The sequence below is a fragment of the Larimichthys crocea genome, chromosome VIII, assembly GCF_000972845.2.
Source record: "Larimichthys crocea isolate SSNF chromosome VIII, L_crocea_2.0, whole genome shotgun sequence".
In the NCBI taxonomy this organism is placed as follows: domain Eukaryota; kingdom Metazoa; phylum Chordata; class Actinopteri; family Sciaenidae; genus Larimichthys; species Larimichthys crocea.
In genome coordinates this window covers 8,084,675-8,109,268 of record NC_040018.1, presented here as the reverse complement: position 1 = coordinate 8,109,268, position 24,594 = coordinate 8,084,675, and the positions used below count along the sequence as shown (strand labels likewise).

At 42.1% G+C, this 24,594-nt stretch overlaps 1 protein-coding gene across 5 annotated transcripts in view; it reads right to left on the bottom strand.

Annotated features, from left to right (window-relative positions):
• Positions 1-24,594, bottom strand: part of znf536 (zinc finger protein 536) — a 218,659-nt gene that overhangs the window by 159,952 nt on the left and 34,113 nt on the right. For 3 of the 5 annotated variants that reach the window (XM_027281277.1, XM_010733963.3, XM_027281279.1), the window contains exon 3: positions 11,854-11,961. The exons of 1 other annotated variant lie outside the window; for it this stretch is intronic. The gene's annotated coding sequence lies outside the window, so the exon portion shown is untranslated. Of the gene's footprint in view, positions 1-11,853; positions 11,962-13,902; positions 14,022-24,594 lie in introns of all 5 variants that reach the window. One more of the 5 variants, XM_027281278.1, reaches the window with a different exon arrangement.

The following is a 24,594-nucleotide window of genomic DNA, read 5'->3' as shown; positions in this document are numbered from 1 at the left end:
TAGCTTTCCTCTTAAAGCTTTCAACCAAAAATAGACATGCATGACAAAAATTAAAAGAGAAAAAAACTCACAAAAGCAGACACAAACTTTCCACAGTCCGTGAAGCATTCGAACTTCAAGATTTATAAGTACGTTGCAGAGGAGGGTCGAGGACGGGATGGAGGGGGTAATGCAGGGGAGGAGGAAGAAAAAAAATCACAATTGCTTTAGACAGAGTTATTTCCTCTTGGTTTGTCTGCCCGTCCACTGTCCTACCACTTTCACAGCAGCCTAACCGACTAATGATGCATTCAGAGGTGGCATTAGGGGGGTGTTTACACTGGTAAAAAGGTGTGTGTCACGCTCAAGCCCCTATGCGAAAACGAGCCACTGTATGGGAGCGAACGCTGCTCGCACAAAAGCATCCTCACGTAACAAAGGAGAAGAGTGGTGAGAGACACGGCAACAGAAAGAGGTGGAAAGAATGAAGTGGGGAAAAATGTTTGCAAATCGCATTAAGAAAAAAAGGTACGAGAAAGAAAAATCGAAAAGCGAAAGGGAGGAAAAGAACCGAGGGGGGAAAAAAAGAAAACAGGCAAGAAAGAAAAAAAACAAGGGACAGATGAGTGAGCAAGGCTTTAGTAGCGCTGTTGGGGTGAAAGAGAATGCCACTAATAATGAGATGTCTATTTTACCCACCAGCTCTCTGTCTCGCTCGCTGCTACGCCTGTTTTCCTCTGGCCCCCATTATCAGTGCACTTGAACCCGGGGATAACAATGAGTTCACAGAGATTGAGAAGTGCCTAGGCCTTAATTGTATGTATTTAGTCACGCAAACAGAGGCAATGGCCTGAGAACGCCTAGTTAGCCAATGACATCATTTAGCCACACAGCCACTTTAACTCAATGGGGCTGCTGTGGCGTACAGCTCTGTCACTTTACCCCGTCCTCGCCTACCATTGCTCTATGTCTCTCTCTCACTGTTGAAAAATTCCCCTCAAGTCGATTCAATCGCTATTTTTCTTTTGCTGTTATCTGTTGTTCTCTCTTCTTCTTACAAGGTCATCCATCTATGACCTTTATCACACCCTTTGGCCTGAGGTTTATTCACCTTTTTTTGCACGTTTAAGCTGTGATTAAATGGAATTCGTCGCAAATACCTGACACAAAAGCACAACTCACGTCTCTTTTTCTCCTCCTCAAACATGGTGATGTTTTCAAAAGGCTACTGTTTTGAGTCCAGGGCTGTAATTATTAACAATAATTTCCATTATGGATTAATCTGGCAGTAATCTCTTTGATTAATTGATGGATCTGTTTAGTCAAACTGTCAGAAAGTACAAAAAAAAAGATGCCTGTGACAGCTTTCCAGAGTGCCACTATCAAATTACTTGTTACATCCAGCCAAAAGTATTCAATCTAATGTCAAAATAAATCTAAATCAAACATATAATGACATAAATCTGAGAAAAGTCTGGAATCTAGTTGGCATTTTTCACTTGACAAATCAAAAATGTTGATTAATTTTCTGTCGATCATCTAAATTGTTAATAAACTAATAGTTCTAACAGTAGCAGAACGGGGGCCTGTTTTTCTTTATGATTTCTAACATTTCACTTTGTTTTATTCGCTCTGTGCACGTGTGTGTTTGGACGACTGTGTGTGTGTTCTTGTTGTCTGTGTGTATGTCTATTTGTTTGCATGCATACTTTTGTCAATCAATGGTGGTTGCTGGCAGTCACAAAGATGATGATGGCACCGAGATGTTAGTGTGCCTCACTTGCTCGGCACAAAGAAGGGTGTGTGTGTGTGTGTGTGTGTGTGTGTGTGTGTATGTGTGCGTGTAGAAAGGAGGGGTGCTTCTCAAGCAGGGATGTCAGCACTTGAAAAATCAATCACCATCTGGGCTCATTTCATACAAAGGACAGAGGGAGGGGAGGATAACACACACACACACACACACACACTTCTTGCATCTTTCATTTCATGCAAAGACAACGGAGGGCAAAAAAAAAAAAATGTACAGCAGAGACGTGCCCCTCTTGTCTCCTGCCTTTCTGTTTTAAGTGAACACTGAAAAACACTCTTCACCTGGATCCTGCTGGTATAAAAGCAGGTGCAATTTCCTCCTGTGCCCCGCACCTCCACTCGGCTGTTTTCAAATCGGAGGTCGCGCTCGGTTGCAGTGAGCAGCGAGTGTACAATTTCGGAGGGACGGGGTCGAACATGGAGGGGTGTTTTCAGTGGAAAGTACTGGCCATGCCGGGGCCTATCTAAGCCATTAAGGCCTGTGCTATGTGAACACACTACATCGAAGCCGGTGTGCAAGGTCACCCAAAGCAAACAGGGGATAAGAGGAAAGAAAAGCAAAGATTCATCTGCTTGAGTTAGCACCTCAGGTCAATGGGTTTACCTCCTATTCACCGCAGCGTGCTCCTCTTTTTACAGATGCTGCTTTAAGTCTCTTTCAAAAAAACCTGTTTTCAACTTCGCATAAGGCACTTTTATACGAGAAAAGTGAATGTTTTATGCAAACAGGATTTTTTTTTTTAAAGTACACACAAAGAGCGTCAGAGGTTGAAAGCGTGTGCGTGCGCGTACGTGTGTGTGTATGTATGTGACATGATTTTTTTTTTTTTTTTGCTGCGGTGCTGCCTCCTTTCAGTTGCACAGCTGTGTGAGAAATACCAGTGGCAGAGGCTGCTGAGGCAGCGAAAGCATTTAATACTCGACAAACAGTTATCTAAGCCCATGTCCAATAGCTAGACATCACTGTAATGTGACCTACATACTAAGTGAATAAGAATTTTTTTGTATGTCGGTTGGGGTGCAGTGGGGGTACAACAGGGCACAGGGGTGGGGGGGATTTCGGAGGGGATGTGAACAGAACTCTTTTTCTCCTGCCAGAGCAAAAAGAGAAAGTACAGTATAATGTAACAGAACATATTGTGCCCTCCGAGGCATTGAACTCTCCCTCCTTTGTTCATTTTTACCCTCTGGAAAGAGGACTTTCTCTCTTTTTTGAAGAATTAATGAAATGAGAAGTGGAGGGAGGCACCGTGTGTGTGTGTGTGTGTGTGTGTGTGTGCGTGTGTGTGTGTGTGTGTGTGGGAGGGGGGGTTGTTTTCAGAATAGTATCTACTTACTGTTTCTTCTCGATTCTCATTGTAAATAAATAGCTTCAAAAACATTAATAAATGCCATCTTTTCTAACACTTCATCATCATTTTTAACACTTCATGACATGCATGGTTTGGAGTTTCTTACTATTTCTGGTGCCAAACCTTGAGAGGGGCACTGTTTGGGCCAGTCGCAGGGCGCGGAATTAAAAGCCCATTATGCATAATTTCAGGCAGAAATGGACAAATTCACTTCAGAACAATTTTGATAGGTTTGGTCCCAGTCTCAGCCTAAAAATTGATGAATGAATAAATGCACGCGTGCACACAAACACACACACACACACACACACACACTCACACAGCACACAGTCAATCTGCCTGGCCACATCAACAGAGCAGGTGTCCTTAGTAATGCACCATCGCGCACTTGGATCTCTGCATCTCGGAACAGAGGGAAAAGAGGGAGGAGGGAAAAGCAGAGGAAGAAATAAAGGACAGTTAGAGGAAAGAGAGGGAAGAAGCGTCTGCGGCGGTGTTTATGTTTTAGCTGTTAGAATTCGGAGGCAATATGAGCATCCGACGCTAAACTAGAGGCAACCCAAACTGTGTGCAATCTGACGCACCAGTGAAACTTGTCTGAATGCACTCTGCTCGAGAACGCAGACTCCTACAGTCGTTATTTTGAGGATGATCAAAAACATCGAGATGATGTATTTTCGGCATCCGTATGAGAAATATTTATCAGGCCGCAAGCCCAACTGAGGAGAAACTAAGCAGAAAGACATGTACTTAGTAAAGACCATGCCTTTGCCCCCTGCTGAGTCTTAGCTACATGGTACATAAATAACCATTATGAATCACGCTGTTTGGTCTCACCCTGCCGTTTCTCAAACAAGATCCAGTTTCCATTTAGCCACAATGGTGATGAGAAAGCCTCCCGCGATGGTGCACCAAAAAAAAAAAAAAAAAAAAAAAAAAAAAAAACAAGTTATGTGTTTATCTAGTGTTTTAAAAAGTTCAAAATCAAGTGACTTTATTCAATTTAGACGATCGCAATTTCAGCTGCTTGCTGTTTTCTTCTCAATTCGTCTGCCTAATAGGCTCACATCCAGTCTAAACCTACACAAGGCCAGAGGGCCAAGCAGCAACAAAAACAGCCATGCGGCTCAGATGAAAAGACAAACTGCTTGCTCAAACAGGACCATTAGTTTGCACAAAAGAAGACGTCTGAGAGGTTAGCCATCTATTATCAGAAAGAATAAGACTCTGACAATCGTGAAAGTTTACCTGGGTCAAATGTGATAAAATGGGGTCGGGGAAAAATCCAATATGTCAATTAAGAATGCTCAATCATACCATTAGCGGTGTCATAGATGCACGACCGTGTTAGAAGCTTGTTGCCTTTCCTCCTTGGCATCAGTTCAGAGGCGATGTCTTGGGTGGTTCCTCACATCAGCTTCTGTAGCCTAAGAGATTACCCTACACAAACTCCATCCCGTGGCAAATCTATCCTTAGAGCACGCATTTTTAAACCTTGTAGCAGAAATCAAGCCTCCATTCAGGGGATCTCCTTTGTAGAACTTAAATACATCCCAATGTGTCCATAAACAAAGGCCTCTACCCTTCCTCCTCGCTCTCTGTGACACTTTAAGTTTAGGATTCTTCAACAGGCCTGTGGGTGGGTTTTTTTATTCTTTTCCCATTCTTCCTTTATTTTGCTCCTTCTTTAGAGCATTAGGGCGACTAGCCATTGAACTACAACCGCTACTATAAAAATTCATCAGGATTAAAATGACCTCACACACAAAATTAAAGTTCCCCAATGTACACAATAAGGGCCTGTATCTTTTTTAAGACATTCTCAGCTTCCTTGGGAACAGGATTGTTTCTTGACAAAGTGGTCTCGACTCAACAATGAGCACCTTTCAGACACACACAGGGACTGCCTTTAGAGCTGCGGAGAGAGACGGATTTCACATATCAATCAAAAGAGGGAGGGGGAGGGTGTGTGTGGGGGGGAAAGGACCCTCGTCTGGTGAGAGTGGTCCTTCAGGAACCATGAACAGATTCGAATGGAGTATATGCTTTTCTCTCTTACCGCGCCACTATTCATAATAATAGAGGACACAGGAGTAGTGGAGAGGGAGGGGAGTCCTCTTAACACCTTTTTTTTTTTTTTTTTTTTTTTTTTTTAGACTTGTCTTCCCTTATATGGGGACTGAAGCATGGTTCCTCAGCCTGGGCCTGAAATAATAAGACTGTAGTGGATGCGTAGATTGTACAACATTGGAAAAAAAAAAAGTTGCTTTGTGAAGAGGCCAAAGAGGGCCCGCAGTATTCAGTCTGTGTGCAAGCTTTCATGTTCTTGAGTTTGTACATGCAAGGGCTCGTATGTGTGCCTGCCTGCCTGTCTGTCTGTGCATGCGTGCATGTGTGTGTGTGTGTGTGTGTATTGGGGGTGGGGGGCATTCCATTACACCTGTGCGATGGCATAATGAGCCCATGAGTGTGTGCACTGGGCCACAGCCACCCACTGCGCCAGCCATGCACACCACTGCTGCTAATCGTGTTGAAAATGAATAAGGTGTCAGAGTAGGTAATTCACAGCTGTATTAAAGCACCTCAGCCCAGATATAAGGTACATAAAACAAATTAAATTATATATAATAATCTATTATAGAATATTTCTGACAGCTATATTAATGGGCACACCTCAAAGGTCTTCTTATTAGGTCACTGGCTGAATGTTTCACCTTCTACACTTTTTGAGCCAGAGGTTTTTGAGATCAACTCTGACTCATAGCTCATAGGAATACAGAGAGAGGAAGAGAACTGGCTAAAATCTAGTTCAAACTGCATCGCAATTATGAGACATGAGAGTGACTGTCTGTGCAACAGCCTCCTAAACAATAAGAGAGTTATACTCTTTTTTTTAAAATAAATATCAATATGGCTCCTTTCTATTGGTGATTTAAACTATATTTAGCCCATGAACTATACAGAGTAGAAATAAAGAGAAACGATTACAGCTCTGAAGTCAGTTTGGTCTTTAAGTTGCATCATTTAAGAATTATGAGACTGTTTGTATTGTATTGTACTGTAAAGAGTACAGTCAGGAGGCTATATTCCACTACACTAAAGTAACTGCTGATTCAAACAATATATGTCAGTTCATCGAAGCTTTTGTGTTTCCTGGACTCACAGTATGCACGTATGTACAGTAAGGTGTGGAAAGGCTTTGCATCAAACTAGGGGCTGTATTTTATTTTTATTTTTTTCACAAATTACACCAATTTCTCTTTGATGGACTGTACTAACATGCATCTGAACGAGAAGAAGAACCTGAGAGATTACACCCAATTGTTCACTCGTACAAGTCGTGAATTACATCAGTTCTCCCTGCTTAGACCTCAGTCTGACATTAAAGTAAATCTCAGTGTAACTGGGGAAAGAAAAAAAAAAAATATTAGTATTCACCGCATGTATGTGTGGCACATGTGTGCTATTTTTATATAGGGATGCTGTGAAAGTGTGGAATTGGGGACAAGGGAGCCTTGCACCGGGCCGTGACACAGACTTATGTTAAACCTAATTAGATCATGATAATAGCTTTAGGGCCCTAGTGATCAATGCTAGAGGTCTGTGGAGATGAACTTTCCTTAAGTTTCATGCTGCACGTTGGTTGGACTCATTTTTTTTCATACACACACACACACACACACACCAAAGTGGTTTGAAGCTCTGTGTTATAGATAGCATTATCTTAAATATGTTTCTGCATGTCCTCTGCCTCTTTCATCATTTGTCATTCTCCTGTTGGCAGTATATAAAGTAAAATATGATTAGATCAATACGTATGGTCAGTGTTGGACTAAATACAATTTTAAATAGCCTGCATCAGTGCTATATTCACCACCAACATGATGGATATGATTCAGAATTCCATAATACTGGAAATTCATAAAGCCTGCTCAACATCCCCCGAGACCTCCAAGCCTCTCCCATAATGCGATGCACCCACAGTGTCTCCACATCACTAAAATACACTTGCTGACTGTGAGCTGCTTTCCGTCAACAACCCTATGGTGGAGTCGAGTTTACAGCTTACAGACTCCTCGGATCACTCTCGCTGAAGACAAAGAGGATTCCTTATGCTTCCATTACTATCTAATGTGATTTGTGTAATGTAATATTTCAACACGTCTGCGTCTGCTGACATGCTAGCTAGCTAACTTGTGATTAGTCTTGATACTGGATGCTTTGGGAATCCCTGCACGTATCGGTTGTGGATGCACCGGTTGTTGACTCTCAAAGCTTCCTCCTTCTGTCTACTTTTCCCCAACCCCAACTCAGCAAGAGGTGTAGACGAGCACATTCAGGAGACGAGACTGTAAAAATAAAGATGCTGGCTGACCAACCAACAGAAGCTGACGTTTACTTGCATTATGTTTGTGTTTTGCACACTGTAATTACTTTTGGACAAGCTCCGGTTTGGAACCAACACTCTTGGCTTTTTCGAAAACTCACCCACCCATTTAATACTACAACTGTCAACTGCTCAGGCCGGTCTGCGCTCACTGAAGCTCTGTATATCTGCGTCTGGTCAAGATACACAAGAAACACTGTCTCTGTATGCACAAAGTAGGGCTTCACCATTGGGTCAGGTCGATTTTTGTTTTTTGAGAAAATAAGATTAATCTCTACGAACCTCTGCTATTACACAGTCTAGTAGAATTGATACACCAGTGTTTAAACCTTCTATACTAAACTGATTTGAAGGTGACATTTTGATCAAATGTCCCATGGTCCAAGGGAAGTTTCAGGGACTCATTTTATTCTGACGCAATTACATCAGCAGGCCGACTTAATAGAATGAAAACATTATATTTTAAGTCCACTAATGACGGACCCAGTGAGTGGGGGATGCCCACTTTGCTGACCTCAGGGTTGTTGCCAAAACCGTAGGTCTGTTGATTTCAAGGGTTGGGATGACCAGATATCCAGAAGGAGTTTCAGAAAGAGCCAGTTGGGTTCTTTTGGGTATCTAACCAGGTTGTCTCCTGGCCAGGTCAGATACATCGATATTGGGAGAGACCGCAGGGCAGACCAAAAACACACGTGAGGGATTAAACATCCTAACGGTCCTGGGAATTCTGCGAGTTCCCCCAAGGAAATTTGAATGATGTGTCTAGGAACAAGGACGACAAGGCTAATTTGCTTAGCCTGTTGCCACCATGACTTGGCCAAGACCCAGATTTGGAAAAGCTTTGCAGCATAGAAATGAAAATTGGCAGAAAATTGGCTACCAGTACCTCTGAAAGGATATTCTATATTGGCCTTTAAAAACTAATTTTGTTCCACATTTGATGCATTTTTGGGAAAACCTGTGTGTGGTGTGAATGCAGTACTTGCTTGCCACCCAGGCCTTATCCCCCAAAACATAAAGGATATCATGAACGCTATTCTCTGCCAGGGGTCAGCTTGATTCATAATCTGTTGGTGCTGGGTCAGTTTGTCAGTACCCAGCCTTTTCCAGTTTGACAAGCTAGCCCAGCACTGAGATGATCAGTGGTGTTCTCTCATAGTTGTTCGAATTTGATTGATACGTCATGATCAGGGAGGAACTCATCATGTTGGAAGTGGACAACATGGGGCTGAATAATTTACTGAATGCCCAATCTCAGCCACAGATGTATCTGTCCATCGATAAAACAAGCTGTCTAGACAAAGGTGTACTGGATGATATAATGACCCCCTGAAACCTTGTAATGAATAAAGGTTTAACATCATTTAAGATACAATCTCCCTGAAAGCAAAAGGCATCCCTCTGCTTGGTGTTGAATGGCGAGGTGTTAAGCTTTCCATGGTGACATCTATCTCTCGCCACCACCTTGAGGGCATCTTTTAAGCAGAGGAATTTAGCCATTATGTGGCATTAACCTCATTAGAAAACACTCTTTAGCTGCTCCAAGATAAAATTGATTTACAGCTGCCATTTCCACCACTGCTCTCGATCAATGGTTAAACTATCCCTTTTATGGCCCTGTGCACACTCTCTTCTCTTTTCTCCAGTTTTCTTTAACTGCTCTTTAATTTCACCCCCCCCTCCCTTCACTCTTGTCCTTGTGCCAGGTATGTAGTCACACAGTGGAAGAGGGCTTTTCTCTATTGCCCCATGTTCAAATATCAGGACGACTACATTTTTTTGAGAGTGGATAAACACGATAGGATCACGGATTCCTTGGAGCGATTAAATGCAAAGTTGTTGTCTTAGTCTTTTCTAGACGTGACAGTTTCACCATGATGAGCTAAATTTCCGTGGATGGTCTTAACTGAGGTTATATCTTGACATATTTTTGTCAAGATATAACCTCAAAGTGTTTTTCTTCTTTTCACTCTCGACCAAGGTTGTTATAGTTGCTATAACTGAGGAATGTGATGGGCCTGAAGCTGCTGCAGATACACAACCATGTTTAAAAGAACAGACTTTAAGGGAGGGTCTCGGTTATTATAGCGTGGATCTTGTAGGAATATGGGGAGTTATAATGGTGTCAAGCTGTGATTGTCGCTGAAGCCTGAAAGTGGCTGGGACAGGTAGGTGTAACAGGAATGGAACATTGTTCTTGGAATTGAACTTGCATAGACACCTGAAATCCCTGGAAGATCATTGCTCAGTGCTCTGTACTTCTCATGAATAATGCATTTTGCATTAATACACAATTTTTATAGTGAGAGTAGGCTACTAGCAAAATCCTATAAAAGAGACGATGGTAAAAGCGACAGAAAAAAGCTACCAAGCGGACACAGAGTAATGTTTCTCTCAAAAACTGGTAAGATGTTTAAAGGGATTGGCCAGTGTGACTAATTAAAGGATTGTTTTGTAGAAAATTGGGGACGTTGGACGCCACAAAGCATGGTTTTGAGCAAACATGGGCCATTTTTGCCTGTTTCCCCACAAGAAGTTGATGGGTAAGACTGTGTACAGCTAAGCCAAGCAGAAAATCCACAATCCATGTCTGTGTGGCCAAATGTCAGTATATGCCCGCCCACCTCTGACAGCTCAGGTTTATGTGGACGTTTAAGCAAAACACGCAACGCTGTATTTCTTTGACAAATCAATACGACCACCATTTCAGCTCTCCTTCCTTCTCCCCCCCTCCGTCCTTCCCCCCCTCTCGTGCTCGCTCCTTTCTCATCTCCCTCTGTCTGGGAGAATTGATCCGCAAGGATGGAATGATATCAACCAACGGATAGAGTGATATGCCCCGCTCCCTCCTTCCTACCCTCCTTTCACCGCACTTTTGACACATAAATAAAATATGTGGCCTTTTTGTTTCGATTCACCATGGCGTTAGTTTTGAGAAGGGAATATGGTGCACGGGGCTCACATGGAGCTGCTGGTAGACAAGAGGGAGCTGAGAGTCGGCTGGTTGCCATCACTCACTGTTCACAGGCGCCCTACAAAATCCCCTGAACTTTCCGACATGCGCATTTGTTAGAGTGACGCAGTCAGATTCTAAAGAATGGCATTAGAAAATAATGTGAGTGCTAAATTATTCAGGCTTTTTTTTTTTTTTTTGCCATAATGCTTCACTTTACAACCACACACAGCTGCACACACACACACACACACACACACACACACACACACACACACACACACACACATATTTATATATATCCTCCCACTCACATCTGAATTATGGCAGATCCATTTAGTGTCAGTGTCCAAATTTGGCAAAGGAAAGGATGAGAGAAGGTGCTGCGAGAGGAGAAGAGTTCACTAACTCTGTCATGCTTCTGCATTAAGATGCCAAACCAGCATCGCAATCAATCCCCACTTTAATATCAACTGAAATAAATCACTAACACAGCTACATGTATTACGCTCTGCTATTAACAGATAAATGCAACATGTTCATCCGCACCTCGGCTAGATATTCCTGATATGATGGCAAAGGCATTTCCACAGCTGGACAAGAAATAGCTGCTAGGTGAACTAACCTCGCGTCCTCGGATCATGCCAGAGCGTCAGGCCCGGGTCACACGGGCCCTGCAGGGTTCTCCGCTTCAGACAACGCTGTAGTGATTTCTCAGACTAACTTCTCCTCACACCTTCACAGTTGCACTCTTTTGCACTCCACTCCATGCATCCGAAGCCCCTTTAAACGCCACGCGCATACCTATATTACATAACTCAGGCCATGCTTAATACGCGGCTTCTGTGTCTGGACGCCGGAGAGAAGAATGACAAAAGAGATAAGAGGCAGCCAGCTTGGACGTTAAGATAGAGTAACTCTATGACGGATAACTGATGGGATTAAATAGGAATTATCTGTTCATATGCCCATGCCGGCCCTCTGTACGTCCATATATAACAGACGTCCCTGCCAACTGCTGCGTGCACGAGCGTGTGTGTGTGTGTGTGTGTGTGTGCCCTTGCATGTGTGCGTACGTGTGTGTCATTATCACGATCATCCTCATCATCGCAGCAATCGTCATCATCACCCACGCAGATTGCATCTTAGTGTGGATAACGGTGACCTGCTGCACGCTTCTCCCTGCCCCTGTGTGTTTTTTTTATTTTGTTGTTTTTTTTTTACCCCATTCCAGTTTCACCCATTCATGCACGACCACTGTTGCTCGGAAATTCCTGAAAACCTAAAAATGTGTCCACAGTTATTCCTCCCAACTTGTCACCCTCCCCACTTCCCCTCCCCTCACTCCCTCTTGCCTGAAAGCCCTGAGTCACCTCAGACGTGGGTGGGGGTAGTTTCTTAGACAGCGTGATAGTGCGCTTAGCCCCGTTAAGCCAGCCTCAGCTTCAGCTCCGCTTCTGGTCGGCACTGATCAGGGAGCCCTGGGAGAGAGAGACAGACAGAGAGAGAGAGAGAGGGAGAGAGAGAGAGAGAGGGAGAGAAGATAAGGAAAGTGCTGAGTTCACCGCCACCACTGCTCCCCTTCCCTCCCTCCCTTCCTCCCCTTCTCTCTTTGCTTCGAGCATCCCCTCCTCGGGAAGGGGTTTCCCCCCTGGAAAGAGGAGGGGAAGGTGAATCGACTGCTGCACTGCTACACTGCTGACTGCGCTGCACTAACCTCTGAATACACCTCCAGCTCTCTGCTCGCTCTGCCCCCTCCTCCTGTTCACACACTAACTTTTCTTCACTCTTCTCTTCAAGCCTTTAAACATTTCATTAACTTTTTAATGTATGTCGTTTTTTTGTTTTTGTTTTGCCATTTTAGGTGTTGCCAATATTCCAATATCAACATGTAACATCCGAATTGTGAAACTATGAATGCATATTTTTAATATTTAGTATAAAAAGTGCGCTTGCAAAACTGTAATATGGAAAATATAACGCATGATGCAAGGTGGAGCGACCTGTGCTGGGAGCTCTGCAGTGACGCCTCCTTATATCAGGGAGATGGATATTGATGTTCTATTGATGTGTTTTTGATTTACATTTGCATGTTGTGAAGGCCAGCGATATAGATGAAATCAATGCAATGATATAGAGGAATATTTCTGACACTTGTAATATGGCAAATGAATGAAATGCAGTTAGCAGGATTCAGTTGTTTTGCAGTATATCTAACAAAACTCTTCATATTCATACACTAAATGATGATACAATAAACGTCATGTAAGGATAATAAGTTGATGATAAGGTAATAACATCATATCATTGTCTAGCCCCGCATTTGATCAAATGTGACTAATGCATGAAGTAAATAAGATAGTAAATCATGATGTCTTATGGTCAAATAGGATGTACGCAGGCCTCGTTTTAAAAGTCAAGTTAATCTTATTTATACAGTCTGAAATCACAAAACCACAAATATGCCTCAAACAGTTTTCCGCACTGAGCAGCATCGCCTATCCTTCAGATGAAACCTCAGAAAACTTTGTCAGGGACAAAAACAGAAAAAGAGACCATGACATGTGCTGGTGGGTTTGGATTGATCGTTTCTGTTAGAGGTTCTTATACAGTAAATGCTCCTTCAGCTGCAGGCACAGGCTTAAAAAAGTATTGTGTGTGTATGTGTACTGTGTGTTAATTAAGAACAGACACAGTGTTAATGATAGTGTTACTACTTCTTATATGGCTTTATATAAAAGCATGTAATGCAAACCTGCTTTCCACTCACAATAGCTTGTTTTAAACATCTGAACTCCCCCTGCACATTAAGGCATTAAAGCAAAAGAAAAAAAAAGAAAAAACTACAGCTCCTGCTTAGATCTGCAGCTACATATTTCATGCAATAGATATCCAGGTCATTAAGCAACATTCTGACACCTCTGTTATTTACTACCCCAACCGGTTTCCCACCTCGTTTAATCAGACTTTACTAAAACTCGCTGACTCAGAGAGAAACCTTCTTTCTCTCTGCTCTGTTTATGTTTATCTCCTCAGCTCCATTCTGCTCTCTGCTTTTCTCTCCCCTTTCTCTTTGCTTACTTACTCATATTTTCCAAAACGTCTATTTCACATGTGTCTGGAGTTCGAAAGGGGCTGAGCCACAGAAGAAAAAAGAAAAAAAATCACAAAAGAACAAATAAAGCGGAGTGTTTTCCTCCGACATGAAAGACTACAGTTATCAAAGGCACAGAAGGTCTCAGCCATGTGTCATAGCGGCCAGATGCTGAGTCTCACTTATCGCAGCAGTCAGGTGTTAAACATGTAACTTTGTGATTTTTTGACGTTGCCCTGCATCTCCTCATCCATCAAGAGAGGTGATATTTAAAACATCCAAAGATGGAGCGCACTGTTTTTTTTTTTTTGCCTTAGAAGTGGTTTACCTTCGATTTTCTCTGCTGGGAAGGGATCACTTGAGACAGGAGGGGGAGGCGGATTGAAGTGAATAAGATGTGGCTCAATACAAGTTATCTTTAATGGAAGGATCCTGGATGGAGGGATTCTGGAGGAAGAAAAAAAATGAGGGGGGAAAAAAAGAGGGACGGAGCAGGGAAAAAAAAAACATAGATGTAAAGTGTTGACAGCTGTGTTTGGTGCGGTCAGACTCCGGGGTCAGGTAGCGAGGAGCACGCACACAAACAAATGTTCAAACGGCACACATATATTAGCTGTCCCCTGCTAAATGGAAGCTGGATGTAATATTGTTCTTGTCACGACGGCCATCTGATGTCAATTTCACACAGCGACGGGACCCTCCACAAGCTGCTCCGTACACCAGCGGCCACGGTACCAAGAGAAAGCAACACACATACAAAAGGTGTACTAAAGCTACGCACTTGTGTACTCTTTTTCTCTCTTCCCCTCATGTCTCTGTCTAGCCCTCCCTCCACACACACACACACACACACACACACACACACACACAGAGACACACACACACACACACTGGGATAAGTCATGAGGAAATGGATGCCCATGTTTTGTGGGACCACCTGTTCATCCTGGATACAAGTCTAAGAACCCAGTAAGGGTTAACCCTCTTTGTGGGAGGGAGCCAGGATTGTGTGTGTGCGTGTGTGCACGACTTCATACATGCATGCGTGTGTGTGTGTGAGTGAGTGTTGGCACCGCCCCGTCTGAAACGTGCCCCATGAGTGGCAGACTGGCTCAGGCTGTCCGGCTGGGAGGGAACAGAGCCCGTTGCTGGACCACCTCCCCAGCAACACACACACACGTACACAAACACACAACCACACACACACCTAATCCTATGCACATTCCATGGGGAGCATCTTTCCTCTCGATCACCCATTCCAAACTACCTGCTCTAAAAGAAAAAAAAATGAAAGAAAGACAAGAGGAAAAAATAAATGATTCATTTGTGATCAGGGCTTTGGACAGTTTTATAAAGGTAGTTGTCTTCAAAATCTGTGATTATGGACATTAATAGTGTTCTCTCAGGTCGCTGTGAGTGTGTGGTCCTCACACACTCACACTGACCTGCGAGACACACTTCCACGCACACAAATACATCCATACAAACCACTTTGAATCGTGGCACTTCTCATCATTCTCATGCACCCACACCTCCACCCACCACCCCCCAACAAATAATCACCTCCTGGGAGGCAACGAGATGGAGGCAAGCAATCTTGTCTTTCAAACGAAAAAGGGGAAAAATATTTTAAGGGGCAATGAATTTCATGGAGCTGAATAGGATGTTGGTACATGTTTTACTAAAGGAAATATAATGGCAGACTATTATTAGATCACATTAATCACGAGTGTGCCAAAGGCAGTGACAGCCGCGCTGAAAAGGATTGAAAACGCTGGTAATGGATATAAATTACCCATTGTGTGATAAAAGGATTTTTTCTTCACTAAGAAGGTAAAAAGGAATAAAAACACTGAGAGAGCCACTAAACGCTGTGTGTACATATTTGCATGTGTATATGTGTATGTATGTGTGAGTGTCCTGCCGCCTGTGTGTGTGTGCAATATGTAATAATACAGGGTTATCAGTGCAGGATTAAAATTTTAAGGGAATCAGATAGTGACAGTGAGGCCTCGCATTAAAGGCACCGGCGACAGAAAAAGAGGGAAGGATTAAAAACAGATTAAATTGGTTTGTAGTGACGGAGATGAAAGGAAGGAGGAAGAGAAGGGGGGAAGGAGAGTGTGTTTTGACAGAGGTCTGTCGGGGCTTTTGGCACGGTGATAATGAGTCACATCTCCCATGCACTGTTATTTATCGCCGACTTGGCTCACAAACAAAAGATCAATAATTTTGAGCAAATCTAATGTTGTCCTCGCCGCTAATGTGCTCGTCCATCACATCTGCCATCTCCACCAAGGAGATGGACTGATTCCCTGTTTATTTGGAGATCAAATGCAATTATATCACATGGCTCTAATAACAGAGGAAACCCCTCACCCCCCACCCCCTTCCCGTGAATATGTGTGGCGCCTTGGATCACGCCCATGCATATGTATATATAGACATACAGACATGCACAAAGGTGTCACGTATGTGTAAATGATAATATATGTATCGAATGGGCGATGAGTTGCCGCGCCATTTTCCCGCATCAATCTTCATTTCTTCCTCAGACCTTGCCTTTGAAATATGAAGTGTGTCAACGGCCCGTCCCCCCGCAACACAGGAGGCACACAAACATCAGTCAAAGCAACACACCCGATGTTCACCAGTTAGCCCTGCAGCACAGACAGATGAGAAGACAGCAGATCCTTCACTGACAACTAGCCCTGGGTGAGACACTTTCCAGCCACCTGAACTCAATCAGGCCCCAGTGGAGGCAGCATTTGGGTATTTCATTTCATCTCCATCCCCTTATTCACTTGAGCTACGTTTGATTTATCTCGCGCGCAGGAGCGTAAATCGCATTTGGAATCTAACATCGCGTTCGTTATGGTTATCTCCGCCGCAGCTGCTTGTTTTGGTTCTTTTCAACATGGCTGAGGGTAGCACAGAGCAGACACTAATAGGAGGGCCATTAGAGGTTCAAACCAGTGTATCCAAAGTGTACATGATGTGCACCCACTCACTAAGACAGTGATACTCAACTTAATGCCCGATACAGTGCCTGGTGGCACCCCAAACATTTTCAAATTCATGATGAAAATAAATTGATTCACATTGGGAATTTTTCCAATTCCAATTATTTCCTGTTACTTGGGAAGTTGCATATTAACCCATCAGTGACACGTGCAGTGCACCACTCCCGACCAGCGTAGTGCTGCTGTGATTGGATTTTGGCAAACATGAACGAGGACAGCAAACGTGGAAAGACTGATCATAAAAACAGGCAATTCAATGAACCCTGGACATCCTGAACCACCTAAACCACTGTGTTTAATTTGCCAATTGACAATTGCTGTACAAGGCTGCTAACATCAAGCACCGTCAAGAATCACAGCTCAGATTTTCTGATACATTTTGTTAATGTTTTCTTATTAACTGGCCCCTAGCCTCCTGTCATTTTTTGAAACGTGGCCCTGAGGTAAAGTAACTTGAGTATCCCTGCTCTAAGGTGTTTAATATCTACCAACTGTTGGCTACATATATAAACCCATTGGGACCCTCTTGTCCTTGGCACACCACAATCAAGCGCACACCAGCACTATGACAGTAAAGCCAGTGGCAGGTGTAAGGCACTAAGCTCCTTCCCCTTCTCCCTGGGTGAGGTGTGAGGAGCAAAACAATGACAGACAAAGGTCACCTGGCCCACAACGACCCACCTGCTGAGGTGTTGACCTGCCGAACGCACCCCTGAGGCAAGAGGAAGAAAGAAGAAGGAGGAAGGAAAAGATGGGAAGGAGGAGTCGGCGAGCAAATACTTAAAGACAAACCTAAGTAGTAACCAAGAGAAATAAATACCAACCAAAAGAAGTAAAAGACTTGATCTTATGGGCAATCAGAAAGTCATATTAGCTTTAAACCCCTGGAAGATTATTCTATTGTTTCACCAAGCAATACACGAGGCTGGCAAGTAATAATTGTATTCATTCATGGTATATTTGTATTAATTTTGATTCATCTTCAATGAATCAATCATGTTTAGTCTATACAATTTAGAAAAATACTCAAACGTGCAAATTAAAAATTACCTAGAGCAGAAGGTATTTTAATTAATTTCATGATTTCTAATTGTTTTTTTCATTTATTGTTCGTGCTTCTCAATGTTCGAATAAAATGTATTTATCTTATTGCGTTGTCGCAGTGCCTTACCTTCAGTTTGCTACTTTTGTCCAATCAAAAATCCAAAGATATTCAATTTAAAACCATAGAGAGGAAATACTTGCAAATTTCATTTTTTTTTCAATGAAAGACTTAAAACAATTATTAATTAGCTCTGTTCTGTAGACTACAAACAATCCTTTCGACACTACAACGCACATAGCAACTCTCGGTGATGTTCCAGTTTTTTTGGGGTGTCTTGCATTTACACGGGTTTTCAACAAGCTGTTTCCTGGAAAGTGTGAGGAAGACAGATCCCTGGTATATCAGGTCAGGACCTTGGCACGTGAAATAATAAAGCCTTGACATAAGGCAGAGAGCGGGGAGGCACACCACGATCCAGTGCAACCCAAGGCACCTCCTAACTGCACCTAATTCTCTCTCTCACTGTGTCTTTCTTCCCCACTGTTAACATACCCAGACACCTACAACCATGGCAGACTTCCTAGATGTTCAGAGCAGTGTCAGGGCACAGCTAAAGGTCAACATTCCTGGAAGGCATGCAGAAATTAGCAACAATGTGCTGTTTTTATACTGATACCCCCACCCCCCAAAAAACATATTTTTAATGCAATCAACTAAGCAAATGCTATGTGTGAAACAGACAACCTCACCGGAAATAGTGTCAAGTGTTGTTTTCGAGGAGCAGGCCATGAGGAAATCAGGGAGGGGCTGTTATAAATAGCCCACAAATGCATGCAGGGATCGTCACCTAAACTGTTTTTTCCTTCCCCTGTTTAATTGACATCCGTATATCAGTTATGAAAATGCAAATATACAGAGACAAATGTGGTGTTAATGACACAGCTGCACACACTCAGTTCTCTGGAACAGGAGTGACACGGGCTTGCACAAACACACATAATAACAGGTCAACGTCTCTGATTCACCCAAAGTCGCGTGAAAAGATGTCGTAGTCGATGCTGAAACACACATTACACACCCAGATTTTGATCTGTCTGTTGAAATACATTTACACCTACAGAGGAAACGCGTCAGAGCTGTAAAATTTAGGTGTATCTCAGCTGAATATGTAATAATTCACTTGAGAGGGATGATTTCAAGCATCAGTGTAATGACAACCTTCTATACTGTTGTAATCATTATTGCCACTGACAGCATCACTATCATCATCAACACCGTCATCTGTAATCATCAAGCCCATCACGAGCCATATTTTTTGTGTGTGACATGGGCAGTCAGTGGATGGTGATGAAGCGGTGTTAGGATACGTTCACACCAAACATTTCTGCAGCAGTTTGGTTGAGCTCTAATGCACCCAGAACTTCAGTTCTTTCTTGCATACCGTGGCAATATATGCATTCAAAGTAAATCATAAGACCAAATAACCACAGCAAGATTATTTGGCGTGACCAGACTTCGGTTTGTAAAACAGACGTAAAGTCTAAGCCACCGAAGATTAATCTAATGGGTAGTGCTATCTAGTCATGCAGTTTGTTTTGGTTACATTTGTTGAGAAATGAGTCACTGAGATTTCTGCATCCAACCAAATACCTTCAAAATATTTCAAAGTAACATCTCTATCCAGAAAACATTTCAAATTTAATTTAATGCGGGTAAAACTGCTTTAGGTGATCTACTTCACTGAAATACCAACATTAACCACTGCTGCACTAAATGAATGCACCACTTGCTGGGTTGTCAGTGGATTTGGGCTTCAGGTTTTCAAGTTGGAAAAAGCTCTTATGGGAGAAAACTGTCAAATTTCACTTATACACAATACAACAACCACAATAAAGTCTGAAATGGGCCATTCAAGGGCTGAAACATTTTCTTTAAACTGACAAAGTTCAGGAGCTAAAAAAGAACTTGGATCACAGATTCTAGCCGGTGCCATTTGTTGCATGTCATCTCTCTTCCTGTGTCCCTACTGCCTCTTGAACTATAAAAAAATTATATAAAAGAAAAATCTTTTTACAAAAAAGGAGTATCCTAGGAATCATGTCTCTCTAAATTTATTTTAGCCTGTCTCAATTGATCATTAAACCAAGACCACTGCCAACATAAAGGCCACATCCTGTTCTCTTGATATTCTTCCCATCCTCTTATTCCCATGTCCCGCAGCTAGTTTGTCCTTTTATTTCAATCATAATCAATTTCTCTCTCACATCTGGCACTGTCCCCAATCATTTTCAGTCTGCAATAGTTAAATAACTTCTCGAAAACCCTTACTAAGCTCGACTCCATTATCCTGAATAACGTTTGTCTCCCAATTCCAATTCCTGGCCGAGGTTCTACAAAAAAATAGTTGCAGAACAGGTAATTTCATTTCTGAGCGGAAATGGTCTCTTTGAAAAAAAATTCAGTCAGGCTTTAGAGTGGGCCATAGCACGGTGACTGCACTCGTCAAAGTGCTCAATGATCTTCTTTTAGCAGCTGACTCTGCTCACTCATCTATTTTAATGCTTTTAAATCATATTGCTGCCTTTGATACCTCAGATCACTCAATTATAATTGAGAAACATGTAAAAAAAAATCGGTGTCTCTGGCACCGTTAGACTGGTTTTACTTGTATCTCTGAATTGGAATTTAGTGTTGATTTTGGTGGATGAGAGTCCACTGAATCTTTGTTTTGTGGAGTACCACAGGGATCAGTTCTTGGTCCCCTGCTTTTCTCCATTTACGTGTTACCATGAGGACACATGATCTGCATCACAGTGTCCATTTTTGCACAGATGAGACACAGCTTTATTTCTCTTTTGACTCCATCAGTAACAACCAATTACTCACTCACAGGATATGCCCAAATAAAGTCAAAAACCGGCTGTCATTATCGTAGGCCCAGGCACCACATGTCATCACATCTCACCACAGCTTGGTTCACTCTCCACCAGTATCACCTCTAGCTGCAGAAATCTTGGTGTCATTTTTGAGCAAACAAAACCTCTCTTAGGCAGTTAAAGCAATGCCATTGCTAGAATCCTCACAAATTCTACCAAAAGAGTCTATTTAAGCCCAACTTTAGTTTCTTTACACTGGCTACATTTTAGAACTTCTTTCCTGTTATCTTGGCCCTACTGCTCTGAAATGACTTATTGGGACAAGCCACATGTCTTTTCATGTCTTTTAAATCTCTTTTGAAACTGTTTTTACTTAATGAATTCCTCACTGTGTGTCTAATAATATATTGTTTTATTATTTTGTTTTATTTGATCATAACTTACTTTCTACTCTTGCTTTGAAGTGTTCTTTTTATGTTTTTATTTTATTGTCATTTTATTGGATTATGTTTGTTTTTTTGTTGTTGTTTTTTTTTTTTTTTTGCTGTGTTGAAAGGGGCTATATAAATTATATTGTTGTTGTTTTTGTTCACTTTAACATAATTCAAATGTGTGGTGTGTGTATATATATATATATATATTCACTGTGAATATACAGTATGCAGTAAGTACTGAACTGTCTTAGACCAAATTGCATATCCGATGTGATGACCTGTCTTGAGCAACACTGGTATTTGCTTTACTTCTTTATCATCCATATGTAAAAACCAAAGATGTAGAAAATCTTATTTTGTCATGTGGATTTTTTTCTTTTTCTTTTTGCCATGTCTCCCCTGGTAGCAACATTTAGTGGAGAGGAAATCCTCTGACACGTATAATCTACTTCAGACTGACATCAGCCAGCGTTGCTATCGATGCATTCCTATCTCACTGAGCAGACTGCGTACATGAAGCAGTCTGGGAGCCGGGCTAGACTGACACCACAACAGCATCCTTTGGTTCCCAGCACCTAACGCTCCGCTCGCAGCCCGAATATCGCCTGTGGGATTTCACTGCACTAAAGAGTCATGTCAAAGACCTTGACAACGTGTGACGTCTCCCTCAGCCACTGCTGTCATGTTCCGTCTGCTTCTCCCCCCCCCCCCCCTGTTTTTTTTTTTTTCTATCCAAGTCTCTCTTGACTGTGGTTTGAGCAGGAGACTTTCTCCCTGATCATTTTAAGTTGTCATTTTTTTAAAACACATATCAAAGTCGGGAATAAAAGGGGGGCGAAAAAGACAGATGTTTCTCTTATGCCTTTCTACTGGAGTACAATGAAGCTTTGGAAAGGAAAGGGGGAGAGGAGTGAAAAGACATTTGCAGAGATCTTTTTGCAATCCACATCCTTTCTTCTGACGACTGGCAATATATCATTTGTATTGATGCAATATTAAATTTCAATATCGCATGTCAAAAGGTACAAAATGATAGATCATAGCCTAACTAAATGAATTATTAAAGGCCTACGCCGTCTGCGCTATCGGCTTCTCTTACAATCAGCTGTGTCAGAAGAGTGCAGTTGGCGATACTGGCAGCATTTCAAAGCTTTGTCGTTTCTCTTTCGAGCCGCATCCCAGCTTTCTTAATCTAGCTTTCTGTCACTTATTAATGTTCCCAAGGAACTAAAAACCACAGATCTTTCCCTACCAATAATCTGAGGCTTAAGTCAGGTCCTTTTATTTCTCTGGAAAAAAAATCTTTTTTTTTTTTAAATAAATGAACAAAGTCATTAATTAAATATTGAATATTGAACAGGAGATAAGAAAATACGTTCAGCTTTGTTAGATGTGTTAAGAGCAGGGAAGAAGGGAGAGCGCAGCCATGGTTGAGGCAGTGACTCATTCTGTGTGATATGATTTATGTGCTCTTTATGTGCTCTGCGACCCTGTAAGTTTATCTCTATATTCCCTGTCTGATAGAGTGACTCCTTGCTTGTCTCCATGCCTCGCCACAATAACACTGTGTACCGGACTCGATGGTTGATTCTTATTTACAGCCCGAGTCAAAGGTCACGTCTTTGATAGCTCGTCAAATTGTGGTTGACGGGGAAAAAAAGAGGGTGACAGATGAGAAACGAAAAGAGGGAAAGAGACGCTTTCCTGTAGAAACAAGTGAATTTAACAATCACCCACTTTTTGTGCACCAACCTGAAAATGACATACTCTAATTAAAATGGTTACAGTTCTTGGAATCTTGATTTCAGTCATTATCCGGAGCTCTGTTTCTCAAAAGCATCTTAAGGCTAAGATGATCATAAAATCCATCTTATGAACTTCCTTAAGCTTAAGAGGTATTTCCCAAAAGCATCGTAACCGAACACTCTAATAAATGATCGTGCCCACTCTTTGGAGGCTGAGAGACTCTTAAGTTCCACAATCTGCAAGAGGAGCCAACAAACAGCATGTTTTAAGTATCACGGTTCACTTTTTCCGTCTATATTTTTATCATGAATACTGATGCTGTTTGTTAAGGGACATTTCATGTAAAATGGGTGATCTTTAAGTTAGAAAACGAGATCAGTAAGTTCATTTGACAATCGATTGACACAATTTCCATCATCCTCCTCTTCTCACCTTCTTGCTGACCCTATCTTTTTGTCTTTGGTGTGAATGTTGAGGAAACGACATTCACATTATGAACTGCATGTTTATGAAACTTACAGGAAGTGGCACTGCTTCATTTCATGTTTGATATGAGCTTCAGAGTAACGTCTGCCTTTAGCAGAAGCTATATCAGTCAGTATACTTGGTTAAACTTAGCTGCACCCTGGGCAACAAGCTAAACATTAAGCTTTGTTTTCATCCCGTATAAGTATAAATCATCGATTGTGCCATTTACAACACTACATGTTTGCATTTTAAGATATAGCACTGCTGACAGTTATATATGCAAAGTTACTTTATAGTGTATTCAGTATCATCTTGAGCACCACGGACAGGCGACATTAAGAAGCTCTTGACGGCATGCATATGCACTCGTTCCTAAGCACTGCCTGGGGAGATGTATCAAGAAATTTAAAAGCATTTGCAGAAACACTCTTAGAAACCGCCCTTAACTTCTGAGATCGATCGGGAAAAGCGTGTACTGAACCACCTTTAGAGGCAAAACAAAACCTTAAATTTTACTGTTGCTTTGTGTCCTGTTACGATATAACCAACTGTTGTCAGTGATCTGTGGATCTCAAAGAGGTTTACCCAGAAAGCAATGGAAGGTGTTGTGGAGTGAGAGCTCAAGACGTTCCAACTTGATGCCATGCCAAAGAAATATGTGTACTTGGTGAAACGTTGACTCTTACCTGTTTACTCTACGCCCAAAACATGCGGCACTAGGAGGCAATGAGGTTGGTGATACAGTTTTTATAACGTACACCTGTTTTTTTCTCAATTTGAAAATGGTGTTAAAGCTCAATGTTCAGCTTGGAAACAGCTGAAAATATTTAAGTCAAGGTCCACTTTTGATTTTGAGCTTTGTGTGTGTGTGTGTGTGTGTGTGTGTGTGTGTGTGTGTGTGTGTGTGTGTGTGTGTGTGTATGCTATAACATAATTTAAAAATGGATCACCAGGTCAATGGAGGAGGCTGCTACATTTATATGAAGTATGTTAACATAAGCTAAGATTAGCCACCGTCAGGCGCTTGTCACATGAGACCAAGTAAGGATATTGCTGCAAATTTTGTATGGGTACGATGTCGACTTAGCACTCATGGGAATAGCTGAACATTTTTGGAAAATAAGCGTATTCGCTTTCTTGGCAACAGTCACATTAGATGATTGATACCACTCTGTCTGTACACTAAATATAACGCTGGAGCCTGTAGATGATTAGCTTCTGTTAAACATCTCAGATTCGGCTGTAAATCACAATATATTCAAATGAAACAGAAGGGCCTAGCTGCATGTCTCTTTCTGTGTGCTTGTGTCCTGCACAAGTGTTAATTCTCCTGTGCATGTGTGATTTTCTGAATCCCCTAACCCCCCTGAGGTTATAATTGCTGGGTCCAGATTGCCGGGGCTGGTTAGGGCCTGGTGACCCCCATGA